A 20,088-nucleotide genomic window follows, 5' to 3' on the forward strand; every position below is an offset into this window, starting at 1 on the left:
TCGTTAGGCATGACAAGAAGGGGTACTGTGTGTCTACGTTTTATGAATGTTGTGTGTCCCACGCTCCTTGGGAAGTGAAGTCAAGTCCTCCAAGGAGCACTGATGCTATGAGTGACTTACATGTATTTATAAACTGTTCAGAGATATAGGAGGGTGATGAGGTCAGTCGTGGCTTCCAGAGTGTGCCATAGTTTGGGTATACACAGATATCCACAGAGCTCAAGGTCTCAAAGTAAATATGTAATGCTCAAAGGATCCCTTTTCTCCTGTGTTCCAGGTGTATCCAAATGCTTCCACAAGCACTGCTTCCATTGGGCAGGAGAGCTGGATATAAAGCAAAAGGAGAAAAAAGGAAGGAAAACCAGCTGGTTATGGCTATTTAGAATATGTTTGTGCATATGTGTCTCCTTTTCCAAACACTTTGGGAAGAAATAGTCTGCAACTAAAGTCACATCAACAGTCTGATTCAGAGTGCCTATTCAGGTAACTTTTACTTACCCTGGTGAAGGATTCAGTGGGATTGTGCATGTGAGTTAACAAATTCTTTATGCAAGTACAGGGAGAAAAAAAGGAGAGAAGTAGAACTTCAGGTCCTTGCTGGTGTAAATCACATAACTCAGATGAAGTCAGTAAGAGATACCTCCTTTCACTGTTTGCAAATCTGACAATGTTTCTGAAGAACATAGGAGGTAAAAATATTAAACAAGAGAGAAACACACAAGGTTGTGGTTATGGCACTTCCCTCACTGGCAGTGTATGGACAGAAAAGAGAACTGAAATGGTAACTATTCATGAATTATGTAAATGGTGGATGTTTATTTTTCTGTTTGTTACTTCGTGAATTGACTGTGGAAGAATTCACTTTTTCTCAGCTTTTTCTTGTTTTAAATTGTTTGTCCAGTTCTTCCTGCAAATAATTCACATTTTAACTCATCTGCAAAGAGCATAGTGGAAGACTTCTTAATGGATGTGTTGGTCTTTTAGGGTCTGTGAATTGCCTTCTTTTCTTCTCTCCCATTGACTTTACAGGGATTAGATCACCAGCATGAATGATGGATGCACATCAAAAAAATTGCCATTTAATAGCCATGAGCTACACTTGCTTTTTGATTTTCATTGAAACAGATACAATTCCAGCTGGGAAATGTCAGGTTCTGAAAGGCAAAATTTTTTCCAAGAGACAAGGGCTCTGGAAGCCCTTGTCCCAGCTGAGTTCAGTGAAGTGTTAATGACACAAGGAGGGACAGAGAAATGTTTTCGTCTCCCTAAGGAAGTGGTTCTCCATAACCAGCTTTTAATGCCAGAACCTCCTTCACTACAGTCAGTGAGATCAATAGTCAATTCAAAGGTGCAGGAAAAAAATGTGTCATTGCTAGTTTTCAATCTCACTTTAATATTTGAATTTGAGCCACTTTAAATGGTCTGGGGCTGGTTTACACCCGCTGAAGTTCCAGGTAAATCAAGCAGCTGGCATGGATTTGGTACATGCTTCCAAACTGGGAGCCTCTCTAAAAGCCTGGATGCAGCTGTTCACGGCACTGAAGCCTCTGCTCATAGGAGGTCAGAGCCTGCCCTTTCAACAGAAACAGCTAAACCAAGAGATTATAATGAAAGCACTGGAGGCTTCTTTGAGCCAAAAGAGGGTACTTTAAAACTGTCTAAAATTTGCAGTGTGTTCTCATCAGCCCTTCTGCCACATGGAAATTGCTGTGTCTCATTATAACATTTACAGTTCTATCTGTCTAACTGGTTGTGTCAGCAGGGAAAACACCAGGCGAGCAGGCACTGGAACGCCTTCGAATGTTGACCAGGAATAGAAACACAGACACTGGTGCCTCTGGAAAGTGATGACCCAGATACTTTTTCACCGTGTAATTATCAGTCAAACATATAAATGCAAGATTTATATCACCTGGATATGAATTCTTACAGCATTAACTGTCACAAATTGGGGTGATGTCGTAACACAAATGATGCAGTTACCAAGTACATTTTGACAAACCAGCATTTAACAAGTGAAGATTAATGAACTGTTCCAAAACTGAACTTTTATGCATGCTGTTTATACAGAAGGAGTATTAAAAAGAAAAAAAAAATGGGCTGCCAGAGTACTGATGACATACAGAATATTGAAATAAATAGCTGATGATGCAAAAAAATGCTGAGAGAGAAGTTTATTCAAGCACTGCATCATCACATGCTCATATCATTGCTTTGGAGCTGTGTCACACCTCAGCTGCCTGTACAGTCCCCACGACTGATTCTTGCCATCGTTACTCTGGGGCTGCTGGTCCTGACTCCAGTGTATATATAACATCAGGGGGAGTTGTTCTGTCATGGTAACAGAATATTAATTGAAAACAACAGGCTCTGGATGTTTAGTTGTGAAAAAAACAATACATTCACCGACCTGAGTAGTCGATAATTGCTTTCTGTAATGCCTGTCTTCAGCAGGCCTCATTCCAAGGTGCCTGATGCAGCCTAGCACTGGGAGGTATCTCTAAAATTAATATTAAACTAATTACTTCAAAAAAACCCCAAATGAACAACCCTACATACTATAATATACCAACAAAGCAAACCTAACACAAAACGTGAAAACTTCAACATTTATATAACATCTTTGTCCCCAAAATCTCAAACTCCTTGGTAAGTGTGGTCATTCTAAACACCCTTTGTATTTTTAGATGCTTGGTTTTCTCTGAATACTAAACTGACAATTTTTTTTCAGATTCACTACTGTGTTTGTATTGCAACAGATACTTAAAAATCACTATCTTCTGATATGTATATATTTTTATTCTCCTTCCAACACTAAAATTCCTGTACTTTGGAGGTTTATGGTTGCTGCTACTGAAAAATATTCAATATGATCTCAAAATGGCTTGGAACAGGTCGTGAGCTAGAATTCTGCAGTTAGTGAAGTAAGGATATAGTTAGTGATATAGAGTTACATAAGCAGGAATTCTCCAAGGACATTTCAATGAAGTCCTCTATTGCTGTGGAAAGCTGCACAAGATTATTAATGATCACAAGTGGTCAGAATGTTTTGCACGGTCAGAAACAGGATAAAAATAACACTCAGTATTCTTATTTTAATGGTCTGCTAGTATGGAAGCATGCTTCGTGTTAAGAGTGCCAACTTTACTGTAATAGATCAGAAATCTATTGATCTATTGATTCTTCTACAAGCAAGTGAAGTACAGTGTCTGGGGAACAGTGCACCCCTCACGCTGAGCTTGAGAAGCAAAAGCTTATGACAGTCTTGAGTAGACTTAAAAGCAAGAACAGGAGATTTCTGAGAGGAGGCAATTGCAGTTCTCTGTAGTGACTGAAGGGTGTGTGATAAGCAGAATCTCTCCAGAATAATAAGGGAAAGCCGGAAATGGGAATCACATTCTCGTTGGTGTGGTATTTTCCTAATCACATGCTTCTAATGAAAATTATTGTGGCAGGGTCACTGAAAATCAGGTTAACCATATGGCAGGCACAGGGGTTGCTTCGTAATGCGTGGGTTTGCTAAGGATTAGAAATCTATTAGAGAACAGATTTAGAATTCCATTGAAGAAAGTAATGAACTGCATTTCAGTGGAGAGAAAGTAATCTCAGATAAGCAGAGAGCACAGTCAGTTTGACAGTGGTGAGTGCTGAAGAGGTTCAAGAGGTGAACTAAAAGTCACGCAAAACCACTGAAGAGATAAAGTGAGGTGAAGTTCTTTTATTTGTTTATTGTGCTGTGGATTTCTTGAGGAGGAGTTCTGCAGATGAAGTGCCTGCAAGAGCAGATGTATTAAAAGCAACTCTCAAAATACTGAACAAACAGGGCTAAAGAAGCACTTAGCTAAGGAGCAGATAAAAAGTGTCAAAAATCCTTGAAATGAAAAATTAGAAGCTAGTGACTTATGCTGTTTCTAAATGTTCAGTGAACTATTAGGAATGATATGTAAAAGGACTCCACAGGATACAGAAAATCTTTAAAATCAGATGGGGAGATATAAAATATCTCCAAAGCCTGAAAGGAGATCAAGAGGGTATCCCAAACTTTCATTTTGCAAACCAGAATCTAACCCCCAAAACCCTAGAAGGAATTTCTGCCTGGTTATAGAGTGAACTGTTAACAAATAGTGATTCTGGTTTGATTTCCTCATGTGTTTGGATATGATAGTTTCCCGTGAAACTGCATAAATATGTGTGGGGTTTTTTTTAAAACAAAGAGCAGTACCACAGAAATCAGTATGCAAACAGAGCGTTACTTCAATATCACTGCCAGGCTGCCCTGGATTCCAGACTTCACGTGTCATGAGAATTTATTTTCTCTACATAGCATGTATATTGGGCCTAAATTAGCTGTCAGCACAGGTGGATACTTCATGAGTAGTGAATTTTTACCTTTTGTTTCTCTGTGCTATGGGAAGCACTAAACTCTACGGGAGTGGTTTGCTTTCCTCTCTGCCCACCCGTCAGCGGATAAAAAAGTGAGCCATTTCTGGGTGTGCCTTTGTTTCTACCATTTCAGAGTTCACACTGCATAAATAAAAATATGAAAGGCTGTAATATTTTGAGATATAATTTGCTGTTTATCTTGAGTGGCATCTTATAGGATACCCTTCCATTAGTAGACCTATAAGGGGAGGCTCTGCAGAGAGCAGAGGGATATCAGACTTCTCTCTAAACCAGCCAAGAGACAGTTATTGGCTCACAAACTGTCTGACCTGGGATTCAGGGGTCTTAGGGCCAACGTTTGGCACTGATTTCTCTGTCATCTCACACAAATCATTTAATCATTGCACATGCCTGTTCTGTGTCAATTGAATGGATCTGCATTGTGGAATTTATGCACCCTGGAGGACACATGGTAAGAAAGTATTTAATCTCAGGTTACTGAGATCAGCCACCCACAGGCCTTCTTGCTTTGGTCTTTTCCCCCATCACTTTTTACAAGCAGTAGCTGATAATTTCTTATCCACTCTCAGGCTTTTTTACTGTTTTGGGATGGATGTTTTGGGCTTTTTTATTTTGGGGGTGTGTGCGTGGATTTGGTTTGTTAGTTGTTCTTTTTACCTTATATGTTGATGTATTATTTCCTTTCCATTCACTTTTAACATTAGTTCTTTAGAGGTGTCCTCTAATTGCATGGTCTGGCCCCGCTAAGCTGCAACTTAGAATCACTTTCAGCATTCAGTTTACAGCACTTGTGTATAAACAGTGCAGTGTTAAAATGAAATCTGCTTCTCCATGCTTGTGTCCTCCCACTGCAAAAGAATTCCTCTTCCATTTCCATTCCACAATCTTCCTGACTAAACAGTTTTTCTCTTCCAGCTCAACAACTCCATGCCTGTAACCTCACTCATATTCTTCCCACCTTGCATCCCCTTTTGAAACTTTCTACACCTTTACTCTTGACTTCTCTGGGCATGTTGATAGCAATTTATTCCAGTAAAAACTGTATGTACCTTTCCCCTTTGGAATGACCATTTGACCTTCCCACCCCATCCCAGATTGCCTTACAATCTTTATAAAGGTTCTGTGTCATCATCTCCCCCGATGGAGGTGCAAGTTCCTGAGTAATGCTCCTTCTCTAATCACCTCCAGTTGCCTCAATACCATCCTGTTTTGTCCTCAGTCTGTATCTATATGTTTTCCCTCCTTTACCCACTCCTTTCTCTTAGATGCTCCAGCTTTTCTCTTCGCAGTACAGTCATGCTTTGGTCTTTCCTATCTTAATAAAAATTGCTTGTGCACCCTTGGATTCATGTGCCTTTACATATTCCCTCTTTCTCCTTTTCATTTCTGTGTAATTGAAAGTGTGATTTAGAACTCTGAAGGTTTCCTTTTCCAGTTATATCTCACTTTTCTTCCCCTTTTGCTCCATCAGACCTATCCCACTGAAGTTACGAAAACCTCAGAAATGGCCAGGATTGTTACTCAGGGCTTATTTGTCTTGACACATCAATCACATTCATATTGAGTATCAAACATAGCACACCTTTCTCATGATGGCTCTCACTCTTGGCAGTGATTCCAATAAATATCTGAAATTTTGTCAGGCTTATTATCTTACCACGTTTCAAATTTTCTTTAAAATTCTTGCCCGTGAAGCCACTGGTGATCCAGGTCCCCTCTGCCATGCTGACCAGCGCTCTTCCACAGTTTTCCATATGTAGATCCATGTTAACTATTAATGTCTCTCATATTGCTCTTGTGACAGCAGCTATCTTACTCTGGATCTGTGTGTAGCCCAGTCAGGTCTTGCTCCATAATTGCTGCTTTGAGTACTACAGCAATAGTAATAACATTAATAGTAGACAGAATCCTATTGACATTCAGCACTGCAATCAGCACCTTCAAAAATGGTTATAAATAGTACAGAGAAATTATTGGCAGGAAGGTCAGATGATTTCTAGGTTGTTTAAATAACAGAAAACAAAATTAAATTCCTCTTAATGAGCATGGCTTGCATCTGATTTTCTTGGATTAAAACAGATTAACCCACTAAACAGATCCTGATTCAGCTTCAGATCCTGATTCAGTTATTTCTTTTCCTGAAGCTAAAAGATGTTTAAGTCCTTTTTGTATTGATTCAGTGCTTTCTTGTCACTGTGACAAACAAGGATACAAGAAAAAGATTTGGCAAAGAAGGGGTTAGAGGGCAGGTTGAAGCCACCTGATCTGAGTGTTCAATCAGAAGGATAATCAGGTATGATGAGCTGACTCTCCTTTTTGCACTAATAGAAAGGGATGTGGGCTGAACTGTTAAAAACCAAGTCTTTCAGAAGAGGACTCCCAAGAGGCAAGGATGGAAATGCGTTTTTCTCTGGTGTGTGGCCAAAGATTTTAGTGTGAATATTGGATTATGCAAACTGTTATTTATGTCTGGCAATGAAACAATCAAGACCTCCCTTACTCTTACATTTTTCTGCTGCCCCATAAAGCCAATAACATTTGCATGTCTCTCAAAAGGTATTTAAGCCTTGCATGTATGTGCAGCATCTTCTCTATCCTTGCTTTGAAGAGCTTCACACTTCATCTAGATCCTAATTACACAGTTAAGAAAAAGTGCTATTTCTGTCGAGCCCAGTAAAACCTTTACTGAAACACTCTTCTTTAACTGTATTTCTCATGCAGCTTCTTACCTGAGCCTCACTGACTTACAAACTGGCTTTGGATGACCCCTGCTTCTTATGCAGCCATCTCCTGATCTTCCTAGTGGTTTTCTTGTCAACAGGAGCTGTTTCTTTCCCAGCTCTCAACTATTTTGCGTGTCTCAACAAGGCAATGTCGCAGACTATCTTGGCATGACAAAGTTAAAATATGATAATCTCTTTATCAAGCTTCTAATTTGCAAACCCCTGACCCAGTATGTATTCATAGAATCATTTATGTTGTTGTGGCTGAAGTGTAGGACCCAGCACTTCACCTTGTTGAACCTCATACCACTATCCTCAGCCCATGGATTCAAATCCCTGTGCAAGGCCTTCCTGATGTCCAGCAGATTGACACTCCCAACCAAATTGGTTTCCTCTGCAAACTGATTGAGGGTGCACTCCATCTCCTTGTCCAGATCATTGGTAAAAATATTATAAAGAACTGGTCTAAGTACTGAGCCCTGGAGAACATCACTAGAGACTCACTCCCAGCTGGATTTAACTCTATTCACCACCACTTTCTGGGCCTGGCCATCTAGCTAGTTTTTTATTCATGAATTAATATTCTATGTCTCCCTATTACCTATTTGCATTTTCAGTGTATATTTTTGCTTTCTAAGGTAGAGCAAACCACAACTTTAGGGATGACTGGAGCATTTGCGTGGTTATTTCCAGCTTTTTTTAATGGCTATTACAGTGCACTGATTATCAGAACATGATGGTGAATGGATTTTTAGTAAATTAAAAACTTCTCTATAATCCCAGATCTCAGTGTGAGTGTAAGATTATGGAGATATTATCCAGGTAACAAGGGAAAAATCAAAGAGAAATTCTACCTTGAAAAGTTTCCACTGTCAAATCTCCCAAAATATATTTTCCTTGTATTTTGTTAGTCAGGTAGTCGAATTTTCCCTTTCTTGATTTTTTTTTTTTTTTTGAAGCTCACCAGAGAATCACAGGGAAACTCAAAGGACTTGGTGTTGATCTCACCCAGTGGGCTGAAGTGTCCTTCCTGGCCTCTCATATCCATCTGGTTTTGCTTTCAGGAGGGGTACAGGCAGAAGACATCTTCCCTTGTAAGAAAGGACCGACACATTTGTACCCTTACAGGTGCCTTCTTCTGGTGGCTTACAGTTCACACTCCCTCAGTTCACTGCTCCCTCAGTGCAGGAAAGTTGTAGCTTTCAGCATGCTTCACTGCCAGCCAGACCTCTCCAAGAAAGACCTGGCTTTATCCATACATCCTTCAAAAATATAGGCTTTGAGCTAAATGGCAGAAGGATAGTCACAGTCGCGTTAAGTTGTCACTAAAAACACCCTTGAATTTCTACAAAGCCTTTTCTGAAGAGAAAGCTGTGACTCAAGGTTTATGGTATTTCTTGGCAAGACATTTGTGAAGCCTGTAAGGTCATGTAATCACAAAGTGGTGCAAATGTGAAGGCTTGACATAAGGGAAGGTGTCATTTCCACACGTAGCATCTTGCTACTGAGACAGGACTATCTGGGGATTGTACAGTTCTTCATACACTGAAAATGCACTTCAGTCTCTAATATCCATTGTTGGGTCTCCATCTCTAATGAACAGTCCCTTCAGGCAATATTTAATTGGGTAGTACAGTAATTTTGTGATCCAGATATAAATTCATTACAGACTGGATTGTGACTGACAAACTCATTTCACCTATGACCTAAACTGAATATGAACTCAACTCTTCCCAGGTAGGAAGCTGATGTATAAAATTGTTTTCAACTTGCTACCAGGGGATTTAGAGTGCACATTTTTAGTGGTTTAATCTGGGATTTAAACCTGAAACCAGTTACTAGAAGAGCTGGGCAAAACCAAGATATACAGATAAAACATTTTTTTTTTCAAAATGGGATCACTTCACAGAACTTTACTGTTACCAAAACAGTGCTTTTGATGGGACAGACAAAATGATTAATTTTTATTTTAGCATTGAAATACATGGATGTACTGTTTATCAGAAATATGTTTATGTGTTATGTTCTTGACTACACATTGAAAGAACGAAAGCTAAAATAAATGTTACAGTGCTCACAACGTGTATGTTTTTGCATGTTTTGCTCTTGATTACTGATTCAGCAGTTTTAAAAGATACTTTCCATAAAATGCAATACAGATAACCCTAAAGGCAGATGTTGGTCAACTTCTTTAAAACAAATCCCTAAAAATTTACCACAGCTGGAAAGAAAAGGAAATGGCTTTCTCAGACAGTTTAATATATTGAAATTAGGCAAAGCAAAAGTTACATTTGTGTTGTGCAGTTAACAACTTTTAATAATCATTAAAATTCTCTCTTTCTTCACAGAAATGAAGGAGTCTCTAGCTTCCTGGCTGGGTGAACAAAGACCTTCCAAGAACATTTCTCTGCTCCTCTGTAAGTTTATTGTTTTAATAGATATTCCCATTGATCACTGTTTGCTTTGCATTTTTTCACTTCATATTTAAAATTGACATATATTTGAATACTTACCATTATATGGTCAGTGGAGCTATTCATTTAATAGGTCAAATAATCATTATATTTCACTGGGATGCTGGGGTTTAATTCATTTAACATTTTAATCTTCCATCAGTTTTTCTTTTAAGAGGATTTCAGTGCACATACAGGATTTGTATAAATCTGTGCAGTAAATTTATTCTTTTAACAGTTTTATTCTTTCATCAGAAATTCATTTAAATGGATTCTACTATATATCACATTCACTGCCAGTGTGGCTTTAGGTCAGGCTGTAATTGATGCAAAAGCAATGAGGTATTAAAAGAGAAAGGAAATATCTGAAATTGGAAAGGGTTCAAAAAGCATGCCATTGTAAGGCCATGACATTCCTTGGATATGATGGGGGATGGACCACTCATAAACCATTTTGGTCTAAAGCCTGGTATAGTTGCTGATCTCAGGTTTTGCTAAAGTCAGATTCTGTGCTAAGAGGGCAGTTGCTTGAAGGGGCACATCAACCCAAGGATCACCTATCAGGGTATAAATATGGTCCCCTCTGTAGTGCTAAGTCTAGAAGTATCAAAACAGAAAAAATTGAAGAAAATGCCGCCTTCTTCTTCTTCAGTTTGTTCATGCAATGCGTTTGACATATTCAGGGTTTAGGGTTTCTTTTTTTGGGATCATGTAGGCTACCCTGTTGGTATGGGGTGCACAGAGCAGCAACTGTAATACATGCCTTTTCCCAAGCTTTGAGGTAGGTTGGTAATGACAAATACATGCAGCATATGGGTAGACTTTTAAAAACATCAAACAAAATTAATTTGACTGTGACACTTAGCTGAGATGTTACACTTGGATCTACAGGGTGTGAGTTCATATCTCGATGCAGATCCAGCCCCACAGCTGTCTATGGGTAACCTTGCTGACAAAAGCTTCTTGGTCGTGGATGTGGGGAATCCAAAGACAATCCAAAATGCATCTGGCTATATGATACCTCCAGTGCCATTAACTACAGGAGCTCATGGAACTTTACTCCTCTGGAAACCAAGGACTCAGGATAAATGGGGTAACCTATGGACTTCTGATAGTACTGGTGCATTCAAACAGCCAGCTTGCACAGCCCCTAAGTAAACAGAAGAATAAAACACTGTTTTAAAACTGACAATACACAGGAAAAAATTGCAAAACATCTGAGGAAAATTGAGATAGTCTGAGGAATATGCTGGGGGGTAGAGTCTGTAATATTTATGCGTGTGTGTAAGAAAGACTACGTGTCTTTATCCAGTTAAATAATGTCGATAATTTTATTGGAAAAAAATCAAATAAAAAATAAATTGTAACATCTCTAATTTTAAAGAAAAAACATAAACCTGGATCCTTTGTTTTTATTTTAAGTGTGTGGCCCTTTTATCTTAGTTAATTTTGAAATTGTTATTTTGCAAGAATAGCCAAAAGTTGGAAGGAAGTTTGGAATATAACATTTAAGCACTGATGAGAAATGTTTGATTAGATCAATGAAGAGAAATATAATGAAGGGTCTGTTGAACATGTACCGTGCTTCTGATTTTAATTCAGCAAATAACTAGCTGCAAAAATCAATGATTTACATGTAAAACTAAAATGCAGTCCTACTCAGAAATTACAATAGTTGCACATAATTGTCTTTGTTTTTTTCATGGTGACCTTTTAAATAATATTGTGTAATTATTTCTTTTGTAATAACTTTTTAGTTTCAAACATGTCTTGGGGACCCAGGCTATGGCTCAGAGCACAACTCATTTTAGGCTTATGGTTAAAAGTACAGTGAAGATAAGGTTTAGTATTAGGAGAGGCACAATGCCTAAATCTCCAGCTGAAAGAGGGTTGGCAAGACGAGCAATATCCTGCAGAACAATTTCTCTGCTGACAGTTTTTTTATCTGGATGATGGCTTCTGAGTGTGGGCCAAGACTCAGCCCATCCTGGTGGTTGGGGTTAGGGTTAGGAGAGAGACAGTTTGCACTTTCTTCAGTCAACCTGATAATCAGTTTTTCATTTTTTTCTCTAAGAGAGGTCTGTGTTTATAGGATATCCTTCCATCACATTTGAAGTTACACCCTTAGACTGATGTGATGGCTTTGTATGCTAGGGACCTAGTTCCTTCGACTTGCTGCAGTGAATTTACTTTTGACAACCAAGAAATTTGATTTTTATAATGATGCATAAATCATAGGAAAGGGTTGTCTATAATGGACTTCAGCAGAGTTAGGAGCAAGAGTGCAGTTCATACCGAGAGGATTTTAAAATAGCTGCACAATAGAGGACATACTCTTCATGGAGAAGGAGAATTTAGAGAAATTTGGGACAGGTAGGTAATAATTACACAACTTGGAGGTTTAAAAACTGCTGTTGTCTTGTTGTGGTCCATTGTGGTTCTGGGGTGGCACTTGGTTTGATATATAGAAATGCCATTGAGCCAGGAAGCTGGCCGAGAACAGAAAGATGGGGTGAAGTGCAGCATGCCCGAAACAGCTGCAGTACACTGCGCTGAATGTTTGTTAAATTGAATTATACCTTTAAATTAATTCAATTGAATGTGAGATGAATGAATTATAAATCATTCCTGGTGAGGCTATAAATATGGCTTGATAGAACCTACCACCACAAATAGGAAAAGCCTACAGTAATGTATTTGCATGTTTACATATCACTCCCCTGTGGTGGATTAGCAAGCAGAAAGAAGTCTAAAACCACAGGGGGAAGGTTTAAATAGGATGATGCAGACATTAGTGAATGATTAACTGTAATTTCACAAAGGTGGAGGGTAAGCCGTTCATTTTGCAGAATCTCACAAATGTGTTTTGAACGATTAACTAAATTTGCTTGGCAAAAGTTTAATTAAGGCTGCCACTGATTAACCACAATTGTTTAACTCAGGGTATAGGCTGGCTGCACACACTGTGTGGAGAGCACACCATTAACCGACACGAAGGTGTTCAAGGGCTCTTGGGAGTGTCTGTGCTGGCTACCCCTCTGACATCCCATCTCTGAAGAACAGAGGGAGTTACTCAGAGAACATTACACAGTTCTCCTGGAAGCCCTCTGGTAGCCTCTGACAGACTCTCCTTAATAGAGTGCCTACACATATCCAGTGTGTGTGCGCAGCCAGCGCCGGGGGCCAGTGCGTGAGTGAAGAGGGTCAGATCCCTGTCCCCCTCGCTGCAGTGATGGATGCTGCCTTCAACACTCCTGGCATTTCTACAAAGCTGCAGAAACAGACTGGGTCTTGTGTCTGCAAGTGAGCTCAAGGCAGGGAATGAACGGAGCTCTCTTGTCTTCTCCTTTGCTCCTGCTTCCTCCAACACCCCCGCCCTCCCCTTCCTACTTGTTGCTCTTGTTCATTATGAGCCTCAAAGTAATCTGTCCCTGGCTGGTTACAGCAATATTTTCAAATGCTGATTACTGTCTTTTATGGGCAGTACTATTTTGGCACAATTGGACACACTCATGAGAACAAGTGACAACTGTGTCATTTAATTGCTTTTTTTTTTCCTTGTCAGAAGGAGAAAAAAATACTAGTACTCTTCATAATAACTTATGACTAGAGCTGATTAGGAAATAAGTATTTCCTGGAAAGCACTTTGAGAGGAAGCACAAATTTTCCTTTAAAAAAAGAACAAAAAATTCTTTTCATAGGTTTATCACAACCTTCTTACCTGTCTTTTTACTCCACTGTTAAACATTCTCCCAGCTTTTCATGTCATAGATTCTGGTTTCACAATGAGGCTCTGGTTGTCTTTACCCCAAGCTCCAGTGAAGAGGTGTTGATAGTCACATAATGGCAGACCAGGTGAATCTCTCTGATGGCTACTGAGTGCACCTCTTCCTTCTAAACAGCTCCATGAATGTTATTATAAAATGAGTTGGAAAAATGGTACATTTTCGTGGTTGATGTAGTGATGTGTAGTTAAATGCTGTTTATTATTAATGTTCTTTATGATTAAGAAGACCTCTGCAATCTAGGCAGGATTTCTGTGGCTTCCCAAGACTTGACAAAGATGTCTTACAGAAGCAGATCCTCCTGTAACTGCATCCTCTCTGATTTTATGCCTAAATCATGCAGTTTACTAGTGTTCCATCCATTGGTTTGGTGTTCCTCAATATACCTTGAATGCTTGATATTTTGGAGATACTTAGTATTTTATTTATATCTCTCCTATATTGTGATGTTTGCAGAGTCATAGTGTTATTCAAGCAGTAATTTTGCATGTTTCAGAAATTCCAGCATTACTTCATTAGCAGTTTCTATGAATGCTCAGTTCCAAAAATATCCGTTACCTTGTTTAGAGTGATTTTCAAGCTAACACACAAATTCACTAAAAGGCAAACTCATTTTATTATTCTGTTGAGAAAGCCATGTGTTGCTCTATATTTGCACCCAAGGCCTAAATTTAATTTCTAATATACCAAGTATGATATTTCTATTCTTCTATTAGCAACTTTAAAAAACTAGCTAATGTTTAGCCTACTCGCTTTCTGCTTGTATACCTCTAAATCATTATTTCATACAGCAGTACAAGAAACAACACACAGTCATGTATTATCATATACACAAAAAGTTTAAAAAAAAAAAAAGGATGGGAAACCATGAATCATCTTTGGATCAGGTTATTAAGAGAGTTCATATCAATCTGCTTCCATGCTTTATTTGTCCTTTGAATATTCATAAATAATTAGCTTATCTTCTTCTATCAGTGTCCAAATAAAGGACTAATGATGTCAGGACGGCTTGCTTTGACATTTATGAAATATGCTATGATCTACCTGTAACTGATTGTAGGGCTTGCTGGAAGAGCATATTTTTAGATTGCTTCATTTTCTGTTATCAGAAAATCTGTCAGCCTTAGCTGGAAGGCTTTAGCAGTTCCCCTACTTCAAGGAGGCCTCTACGTGTCGTGCCCTTGAGAAGCATCTGTTGTTTAATGTTGTGAACCGATGTTCAGGTTAAACTGCAGAAGATTATCCAGGTCCTCCACCTTTTTTTTTGTTCCCCCTCCTGTTCTTCTGAGCCCCCAGGGGCACACAGGGAGCTAAATGATGTCTCTGGGACAGACATCACAGCCTGTCATCTGGGTTCCCAAGGAGGGCCTTGGGACCGGGGTGAGGAGAGAAGCAGAGGGAAAGCCGGTTGTTGCCAGCAACCCCCTATTCTCTGACCTTCTCAGGCTCAAGGTAACCCATTCCCTTGCCTCTTGAGGCATCAGCTTTGAAGTGAGCTTTCCTTCCCTCCCAGAGGCAGGGTTTAGACCCCTCCCTGCTTCTCCTACATGATCCCTTGGATTACTGTCTTTATTGATAACATCACGCCAGGTCCCCAAAGGACAACGTGAATGCCTTATATTCAGGTATTTCTGGTTTTCAGGAGCTTTATGAAACTTTCATCTTTACAGTAGCATAGTTGTGCCACTTCAGTATTCTTTCAATAGTATGCAACTACAGTTGAGCCAGAATGGGTACTTTTTCATTTTTCATCGTTACCAAGCTGCCTTCAACTCCATGTGTCACTTCTCCCACTTGTGAGCACAAATCCAGGCTTGCCAAATCCAGGCTTGCCCACTGAAGTGCACTTTGCTCACCACCCACCCTACACCAGACCGAAAGGGCAGAATCCTGTGGGTCGGGTGATGAAGATGAGACCCTGTTCCTTTGCAATCCCAGCAGCAAAGAACTAAAGAACATTTGGCAAAGAACTAAAGAAAACAAAATGAACAGGAGGAGTTTTTTATTGGCATACACTGTGTGAAGCAGCTCTGTTTCAATGTGAGCTGGCTACCTTCTACCCCCAGAAAAATCCACAGACCCTTTTCTCCACCCTGAATTCAGGAGGTTCAGCTCAGATTTGACAACTTGGAAGTCTTAGAAGCAATTGACAGGTCTCAAGAGAAAGTGCTGGATTGCCCTAATCCGGTTGTGAGGTGACAGATGTTTGCTTAGCTGGGTTTAGGTCACCAGGTGGGATTGCCTCTATTCTTCAGGTTAGTCCCAGGACATAGGATAAGTAGTAAGATGTTGTTTTAAAAGTCAAAGTAACAAGGGGTTACAGAGGAACTCTTTCTCCATCAGAGTGTTTTGATGATTTGTGGCTGTCGGCTTTAGATGCTGCACTGTGGCTGCAGATTCTTCAAAGTATCTGCTGCTTCCTGCAAGTATAATCTCAATTTTGTGAAGGTTTAACATGAACCAGCTGTTCCACAACCATATGGTGACCTGAGCAAGACACTGGACTGTCTGGATTTCAGTAGTTTTACTGAATGTAGGTTTTTATTTTGATACAGAAAAATGCAAGACGGAGAAGTTTATTAAATCTCTCTCTCTGCATTCACTTTTATTCTTGGAGCAGCTGCTTATGCTCAGCCTCCGAACTGAGTGAGTCAATTTACTCCAATAGATACTAAATCAGTCCCTTTATCCTTAATAGTTAGACAGCAGCAAAAGATGCATCTGATAAAATGTAGAGAAATCCAACACAAAACTTAAGCTTCCCTCACAGAGAAAGAAATAAGCCCTAACTGTGACTGAGCAGGCTAATGGCAAAACTGCACCAAGTAAAATCATTCTGCAAAATGAAAGCAGGATCAAATTCATTAGGCACAGGCAATAACATATTTAAGGTGCAATAAAAAGAGTGCCTCAAGCCATATTTGTCAGCAACTATTCCTGCATAAAGAATGTCTTATAATTAACAAAAGATTACAATTGAGCTAAATCTTAACACTTTGCATTGCAGATTTTCTATAAGCGAAGTGATTTGTCTGGCTTAACTCTGTATTCCAAGTAACCTTGCAAAAAGGTCTACTTCACTGAAAACTACCATCCATCTCTTAAATTCAACAGTTTTATCTGACCTGGCTCCCTTAAACATTTTATTTTTTTTTTACAAAGATTAAAAAATACACTGTGGAGTAAAATTATCTCAGCTTTGAAAATATGAAATTGCATCTGAAGCAGTGCTTCAGTATGTAGTAATTTACTGTGGTAGCTCTAAAGCACAGATGGGAGCGTATAGAAAGAGGATTAAGCTGCTTTCCATATCCTAAACTTTATCAGGGATAACACAGAAAACTGTGTCATTCATTACTGCCTAGGGAGTTCTTAAGTGTTAACAATTTATCCAGCTGATACATTAGAAAAGCTAGGAAGTTGTTTTTTTTCATTAGCAATAGCAGACTGCAACTAAAATGAAAGTCAAAGTTGCATTGCAAGAGTTTTATTCACATGCCAAACAGAGGAAATTAATTGCTTCACATGGAAATATTGATCACTGTACATCTAAGCCAAAATCTAAGTGCATGGACTCAAGAAATGCACTGCTGAAAAATCTATTATCCTGAGCCTTTATTTTTAAAAAGGTTCTTTTTGTTATATTAAAAATAAAGAATAATGAGACACTGTTTGTGATACTTCATGTCATGCAAGGTTTGTTTTCATAAAACAAGCTTCACATCACAAAACCAAAATGGTTTGGGATTAAGATCAGAACCTATTAAAATCAGAAGAAATACCCTCATTAACATTTAGCAGACTTTGGATCAGACCTATCCAAAGATTCAGCTGATAATACCAATACATGCAAGAGATTACAACCAAAGTCTTGTTATCCCTTGTAATTATATCCCCCTCATGTTTGTTTTCACTTGGATGCTTTGGCAATTTTTCTAGACACTTCTGTTTAAGCTATGCTCTTGGATTTATCTGAGCTTTAGGACTCCATTAGTATTTCAAAGATTTCTGAGTTTCTACAAATCCAGAGTTGCAATCCTCAAGTGGCAAGTATACTGTGGTTTTCAGTAAAGATGACATTATGGAGTTCTTCTGTAAAAACCCATTGATATAACATGGATTTTCATAAGAAAGAGAAAAGCATATTTATACTTGCAGGTTTTCTAGATTTTATTGTAAAATGGTTTATGGAATCCACTGTTTATATATACACATAGAGTTCTCTGCCTCAAGAGTATACATTTCATCCTGAAAGTGGTAAGTTGATTAAAAAAATTTCCTTAGGATTTCTTTGTCAAATTCAGTAGGACCTCTGCATGAAGGCCTGCACCTCTCAGACAGCTGCCCTGAAACTCTCTGTTACATGGTATTTTTGTCCCAGTTTCCACTGCAAATGTTTGCTACAGATCCTGTTTCTCATCTCCTAGCTTTTGTTCTATTCATCTCTGCTCCCAATGGCTTTTTGTAGGCTGAACTCTATTTTATCTTCTGCTGCTATGATTAATACACAATCAACGGGTAACATGCGAGTGTAGGACACCTTTTGAAAATGGAAAAACATTTCTGGAGTGCTTAAGACCCCATGAGCAGACATACTACTTAGTGAACTGAGATGTTTGGACAAGAATGGTGAGTATCCCATCTCCAACAGTGACTGAAATTGTTATTAGTCATATTCAGAAATATAATTCCAGCCCTCATATCAGGTTTTTTTCTTATTGGCTATCTAATCCCTTAATAATATATTATGCCTTGCTTGCTGCATGTGAGATAAATAACATGTAATCTTTAAGTAAGCGTAAACTGACACCCAGCAAAGCAATGGCTGTGGCTGACACCACTTGTAGCAGTTTCCAGTTCTGGGCTAGGACATGCACATACACATTTACCCTCTCCTATTCACTTTTCACACAGTGCCATTGTTTTCTCTCAACTGAGATTCCCCTGTATCCACTCAATCCAATCAGCTTTTTCCAGCAGAGCACTGTTGACAAAACCAGCTGAGTTCCCTGTGGTTACTGCTACACACAGTAGCTCAGTACTCAAATCTACAACTCTGGTGTGTGGTTCAAATTTCCGTCTTCTGCAGACTTCTTACCTGAGCACCCATAGCCAGTCCTCCAAAACATCTTATTTTACTTGCTGCAAGAGTTTTAATTTCTGCTCCAGTGAACTAAATTAATATTTAGTGTTTATTGGAGCTGGGACTGGGGAATCCTATGGTATCCTCTGTCAAGTGACTGCTCTAGCAACCAGGCCAAGGAGTCACATGCAAACACATGCACACACATACACCCGTCTCCTGAGCTCAACTGATACATAATTAATTTGTATAAAGCAGAACAGCTGATTCTAGGTTCTGAAGAAGGAGAAAGTCTCCTACCTGGTGGTTGGAGAAATCAGACAGAAGAGAAGAACTGAAAACAAAAAGAAAATTTGAACCCTAGTGAGAAAGGGCACTGCAGTCACTGGGCTGTGACTGGTGGGCTGCCAGGTAAGAGGCAGCAGGAGGGCCAAGTCCTGTCCACTCCTCTACCCTTATTCCTTGGGTAAGTTTGCTCTGAGGAAAGCTAGCAGATTAATCACAGAGGTAACATAGGAACGAGTGCATAAATTATAGATCCTGATTTAGCTTAAATGTAGGGTAGCTGTCTAGCTGCTCTAGCTGCTAAATATTGCCAAGAATTCTACAGTATCTGAATTTCCTCACAGACAGACTTTACATTTCTAAGTATCATTAAGCATCTTAAGAGTGAGGAAGCAACTGAAACTACACATTTGAAAATCAGTGTTTTGGCTTTAGACACCCCATCATCAGTAACTGGTAGAATGATGTGTATATGATTATGCTTTTTAGTGATACAGACAGTAAGCTCAGCTGTATGCTAACATTGGTATAGTCCCACATTCCTTGTCACAGGGATGCTGAAGGGATAACTGTGCTAAAGATTGTTAAGTTTCAGATCTGATAACAATGGTACCATGTGAGGCCAGCAGAGCCATTTTGAAGTCCCACCTACACACAATACTGGGTAAAACTGCTTCTAGAAGTTTATAGCGCTAAACCAATACATGTGTGATTCACTAAGCTATTCCTGATGGATATTTGGAGTTTATTCATGAACATTATTTTCTGCATACAGCAGTGTTTTTCTTTCTGTGTTATTAGAGTAACATGGTTTTGAACTACATGTGGATTCAATAGAGTTAGAGTAAATCTTGGCTGATCCATGGTTATCCAGGATAAAAAACCCAGTCATCTATTCCACTGAATCCTACTTTGAAGAATTTGAGTGAAATAAGAGCAGGAGGAGTCACAGGAGGATGGGTCACTCTTTGATGTACAAGTCTTTGAACTGTAACTGTGTCTGTTGTCTGTACCCTTTTTGCAGATTGCTGGATGCCAGTCTTCTTCAAGAACTGTCCTGATTGTTCCTTGTTCTCATAAATAAAAAGAAGTCAGGCTATCTGGGTAGAAGTTCTTATTCAAATACAGAAATAATGCTTTGCAGTTTCCTCTGGCTCCCCTCTCAATCCATCTATAATTCATTAGGATGATATTAATTGTGCTGTTGAAAGACTCTGTTCTACTTAAAGTAGAACAAAGTTGAAATTTCCTCAACAGCAGGATTTTTGGTTTTGTTGTTTTAGGGATTTGTTTGGTTGGTTTCTCTCTCTTTTTTTCTTTTTTTTTTTTTTTTTTTAATGTATGTTCCAGCTTTC

At 39.0% G+C, this 20,088-nt stretch overlaps 1 long non-coding RNA gene across 2 annotated transcripts; it reads left to right on the plus strand.

Annotated features, from left to right (window-relative positions):
- Positions 1-307: 307 nt before the first annotated feature.
- Positions 308-19,836, plus strand: LOC108640466. 2 transcript variants are annotated; one of them, XR_001921199.2, is made up of 4 exons: positions 308-483; positions 9,476-9,544; positions 17,834-17,994; positions 19,758-19,836. It is a non-coding gene; the product is annotated as an uncharacterized LOC108640466 (long non-coding RNA). The 2 variants fall into 2 exon arrangements; XR_001921200.1 differs by lacking the exons at positions 17,834-17,994; positions 19,758-19,836 and adding an exon at positions 10,472-10,925.
- Positions 19,837-20,088: the final 252 nt, after the last annotated feature.

This window comes from Manacus vitellinus, unplaced genomic scaffold (genome assembly GCF_001715985.3).
Source record: "Manacus vitellinus isolate BGI_N305 unplaced genomic scaffold, ASM171598v3 scaffold_34_pilon, whole genome shotgun sequence".
Taxonomy (NCBI): Eukaryota; Metazoa; Chordata; class Aves; order Passeriformes; family Pipridae; genus Manacus; species Manacus vitellinus.